We start from the raw sequence: 5763 nt of genomic DNA, 5'->3' as shown, positions 1-5763 counted from the left end.
ACCCCTTGATCATATAACTCTCAATAATTCAATAGAAATTGAGAAAGCACTTGGTAATTTGATTAAGGTGGAGGAAGATCCTCTTTATGGGTTAGCTTTCAGAAAATTTATAAGAATCAAAGTTGAGCTAGATATCACAAAACCACTTCAACAAGGGTTCATGATACCAAGGCTCGGCAACCTCGAAATATGGATAGCTATCAAATATGAAAAGTTATCAAACTTTTGCTATGCATGTGGAAGGCTTGTTCACTCCCAAATTTTCTGTGGTTTCCTAAGCTCACCTCCAACAAGACTAAAGTATGGCCCATGGATCAAAGTAAAGTTCAATGGCAGTCTTGACAACAGTCAGGCGTTTCATCAAACAAATAATGGGCAGTATGAAGAAACAGAGCATATAGAAAATCTTTCTCCTTCGGTCTCACCCATTGGAAGTTACAACAAAGGAAAACAAATAACCAATGTGAGTAAACAACAGGAAATTACACTGAGAGGTCAGAATAGTCTTACCAGTGATCATCTTGAGAAAACCTTTGCCAACAAACTAGATTTACAGCATTTTTTTCCATCTCCTTCGATCTCACAAAAGCTAGGCAAATATTCCATGAGAACAACACCAGCAACACCATACAACTATCGTGATCCAAGCCCATTAATTCTTTCACCAAGAAGAGTTAATATCTTGACTGTTGAACCAACTACTAAATCCAACAACCTCACCTCAAATCGTAGCCAAATATCCCTTTTGTCTTCAAGTTCAGAGGCATAGGTAGCAGAAGATTTTAATCCATGGGTGCAAGATCCTCCTAGCTTCATCTCAACCATCGAGTCAACGAAAAATCCCCCACCATGGAAATCTCAATGGAAACCAATATACTCGGCAATGAGAAGTTATAAACCTCAGAAGGAAAAATACGGGCTTGGGATAGGGATTGGGCTTCATCGAACCCATATTATTGAAACCGTGACTAATTTTGAACCCCAAAGAGAGACAAGGCCATTGTTTATGGGCCCCCAAGACATACACTCTAAAAGGCCTCAACATCTCATATTTGGTAATAAGGCAGACTGTCTCAATGAATCTTCATCTGATCTTAGCCCGTTAATGGCCCAGGTGTATAGCCCCTCAGCTTCACGTGTTCCAAGTGACTCCTCCATGTTATTTACTTCACGACCAGCTTCTGAAAATGTTATGGAATTGCCTCAAAATCATATGAATATCCAACTGATTGAATGTTTAAGTCCTCAACATGAAATCAGTCCTACGCAAATTGAAATGGCAACAAAAGTATCAACTGGTCCCAGTCAACGTGAAGTCAGTCCCAGAGAGAACCTAGCTACATACATTACACAAGTCCATCAAACAACTAAAGCAATCCTCCCTTCCAAAAGGCAACAGAATGTTGAGCTTACTGAAGCTCCAAAAAGAAAATCCCAACGCCTCATCAAAGTAGAGAAAAAAAATCCAAATGAGTGTAATGCTCAGAGGTACAAACAGATGAAGATTCAATGGCCCTAACTCTTCTAGAAATGCATTCAAGCTCTTTAGGCAAGGAAAAAAATTAAAAGGGAAAGCAAAATTCAATCACTACAGCAAACCACCACACTCCCAAGGCAAATCCAAATGAGTTAGCGAGGCAAGCTTAAAAATGCCTCCACAAGCCAAGTGAAGACAATGGCATGGAATTGTAGAGAGTTAGCCCGTCCCAAAACAATCAGAAACTTAAGGACTAATATTAGGAAATATAACCTGGAGGTAGTTTTTTTGTCTAAAACCTTGATGACGGATGATCGCATCATATCTATTGTAAATAGTATAGGTTTCCATCATTTTGTTCACTTTCCAGCTAGTTGTAAAAAAGGGGGCCTGTTAATTTTGTGGAGACCGAGTGTAGAAATAGAACCTAGAAATATAAATACTAATGCAATCTCGGTTTTAGTTTACTCTGATCCTATACATCAACCATGGTTGCTTACTTATGTATATGCACCAGCCCAATGGAACAACAAAACTAACTTCTGGAGCCACTTAGATTCATTATATCAAGCATTTCTGGGGCCTTGGCTTTGTATGAGAGACTTCAACGACTTCATTGATCAATCTGAAAAATGTGGAGGAAGGCCCATCTCTTATACTCCAAATAAGGGTATCAAAGCCTTTATGGACAGAAATGGCCTGATAGATATTGGTTACATGGGCCCAAAGCTCACATGGACCAACAATAGACAGGGTCAAGCACTCATAAGAGAAAGATTAGACTAAGTTATTGTAAACCAAGAGTGGAGACTACTTTTTTCAGATGCTATGTTACAACACCTAGCATCATCAGCATCAGATCATCATCCCATCTTGTTATATACCATGACTAATGCTCGTCAAACTCCATCTTTCAAGTTTGAAGAATTCTAGACTCGTGAGCCCTTAAGCCATCAAATAATAAGCAAAGCATGGAGCAAACCTCATCTATCCTACATTCTTTACAAGAAAATCAAGTCAACCGAAGAAGCACTCAATGTCTGGAACAAGACTCATTTCAGGCAAATCAACCTTAATATACTTCAGATTGAAAGTGTGCTTCTTGAGGTACAAGGCAATCTTATGACTCATTCCAATCAAGAAAAAGAAAGATTTTTGCAATATAATCTTCAAAAGCAAAGAGAATATGAAGAAATATTATGGAGACAAAAACCCAGACTCACTTGGCTTACCTCACCGGATCTCAACACCAAATTTCACCATTTGACAACAACCATCTAGAGAAGAAGGAATGCTATTGAATCAATCAAACTGGCGACAGGTAATTGGTCAATGGACCCTATTGTTATAGATATTTTATTAATCATTTCAGAACTATATATTCCTCTTCAAATCCAATTGTCCCAGATCATCTAGATAATCTCTTTGAAAAGTAAATTTTGGACATAGAGAATGAATCTCTAATTGTCATACCAGAAGAAAAGGAAATATTAGAAGCTCTAAAACAGATTTCCAATAATAAAGCTCCAGGACCAGATGGAATGACAACTCTATTCTACAAGCACTATTGGAGTATTGTTAAAATAGAAGTCATACTGGCAGTTCAAAATTTCTTTAGCAGTGGGCAGCTTTTAAAGCAGATTAATCATATCAACATTGCTCTTATCCCAAAGACGACAAGCCCAAATAGTCCAAACTAATACCACCCTATCAATCTCAAATGTCAGCTACAAGATTATAACCAAAATCATGGCCAACCGTCTTAAAGCCTACTCCCAAAAATCATCTCTCCACTCCAGACAACCTTCGTCCCAGGCAGAAACATTAAGGAAAATACTATCATCGCCCATGAGCTTTTTCACCATCTCAAAAGAAAAACTGGCAAAAAAAGTTTGATGGCAATTAAGCTAGACATGGAAAAGACATTCGATCAGGTGGAGTGGGATTTTCTTTTTGTAGTGATGAAAAATCTAGGATTCAATCGAAAATTGATAAATTTGATAAAGGAATGCATAACAAGAGTGTCATTCTCCATCCTTATCAATGGTTCACCAAGAGGCTTCTTCAAATCTCATAGAAGAATCAGGCAAGGTGACCCATTATCACCCTTTCTTTTTATATTGGTCAAAGAAGCTCTATCTAGGATCTTATTAAAGGTTGAAGCTCAACAAAAGCTGAAAGTGTTCAAATTAGTAGAAACAATCCAACAATATCACATTTATTATTTACAGACGAAACAATTATTTTTGCAAAGGCCACAGAAAAAAAGCTCAAAACATTCTAGAGTGTCTAGCAAAATATCAAAGTTGGTCAGGACAGAAGATTAATATGAGCAAATCTTCAATATTTATCACCAGGAATATAAGCCAAGCAACAAAAACATATATTTCTCAATGGCTACCTTACAAAACCGTATCAGCTAGAATGAAATATCTGGGATTACCCTAGTGAAATGTTGAGCAAAGTGGAGAAAAAATTGGAACGTTGGAAGTCAAAGCTACTAGCTCAGGCAAGCAGAACCATGTTAATCAAATCAGTAGTAAGTACAATACCAACATATCATATGAGTACTTTCCAACTACTAAAATTAGTTGCAAAGCACTTGATATAGCCTTCAAAACTTTCTGGTGGGGATTCTCAAAAGACAAAATTCATAGTTGGACACTAAAGTCCTAGACATCTATCTGTCAACTGGAAAAAAAAAAAAAAAAAAAAAAAAAAAAAGGTGGCCTTGGCATCAGATTTATGGAAAACATGAATCAAGCAATACTAGCAAAAACAAGATGGAAATTAAGGGGATCTAGAAATGGCTTGTGGCACTCAATCCTAACTGCTAAATATCTAAAGAACACAACATTTTGGGAGGCTTCACAGAAGGCATCAGATTCAAACATGTGGAAAGGAATACTCAAAACAAAAGATTTGCTTAAGAAAGGTCGTTACTTCCAAATTTACAATGGAGAATCAGTAAATATCTAGTTGGATCCGTGGGTTCCTTCATTGATTAATTTCAAACCTCAATCAATCGAAGGTATGGACCTAGAACATCAACTCTTATAGTTTCAGATCTCATAAATATTAAACCTCGGATTTGGGATGTTCCAAAAATGAAAAATCTTTTTAATCAGGAAAGCATGTCAGAAAGACAAAAAATCTCACTATCAGTAAGAGTATATGAGCAGGATAAAGTGGTTTGGGCATTAAACCACAATGGAAAATACTCAGTCAAAACAGCTTATCAGGCAACATTGCTAGACCAAGTATCAACTTAGCAAAATTCGTCAATGACACTCTTCAAGCCAATGTGGAGTCTTAAAATCCATGATTGTCATAAACTACTGATTTGAAAACTTCTTTGGAATATTCTTCCTACTAGATCACGACTTGGTGAAATTATTCTCCATCAAGAAATAGAAGAATGTATATTCTGCAACCAGGAGAAAGAAACTCTAATGCATCTCTTTGTAGAATGTCCTATCAACAGAATCATGTGGCAATGGAGAAGCTGGCCTCTAAACCTTGCAAATTTGCCAATTGATTCTATATCAGATTGGATTCGAATGATCATTTATCCGAAAAAAGAATTGGGACTTCGAGAAGAGAAAAGGCACCACTTCTAACTATTTGCAATTATAATGCTAGATTTTATTTGGAGGAAGAGAAACAACGTCATCCATAATCACACTTCTCTATCAATTGAAGAGGCAAATCTCTAGCTCAAACACATCAATGAAGACTATAAAGAAGCGTGGAAGGAAAAACTTAATCAACACAACAAATAAGAAAAATGGTATCCTCCTCCAAACTATCAAAGTTTCTCATTTGATGCAATAGTACATGATCATTCTCAGTAGTCTCAGCAATACGAAAAAATCATAGTGGAGTTATTCTGGAAATAATAACGGAAAATGTACAAACTACTATCCATTTAGTTGCAGAAGTAAAAACAGCGCTGCTAGCATCTACTATGGCTTTCCACTCAAAGTCTAGCGATAATAGAAAGGGATGCCCAATCGGTAATTACATCCATTGAAAGCCAAGATTCCAATCCATTCTGGTACATATCCACTATCATCGAGAATATTCAGCACATTCATCGAGGACATCAAGACTGGAAATTTGCTAAAATGCATCAATCTCAAAATCGATGTGCACACTCAGTGGCGCAATGAGCAGCTACCAATCATGTTTTTGGAAGTCTACTCTTAGATAAAATTCCTATTTACTTTTTGTATATTGACATTGGAAATAATCCACCTTAAACATTTGTACCTTTAAACTTTAAA

Source organism: Juglans microcarpa x Juglans regia, chromosome 4D (genome assembly GCF_004785595.1).
Source record: "Juglans microcarpa x Juglans regia isolate MS1-56 chromosome 4D, Jm3101_v1.0, whole genome shotgun sequence".
Classification (NCBI taxonomy): Eukaryota; Viridiplantae; Streptophyta; class Magnoliopsida; order Fagales; family Juglandaceae; genus Juglans; species Juglans microcarpa x Juglans regia.
This window is presented reverse-complemented; position numbering follows the sequence as displayed.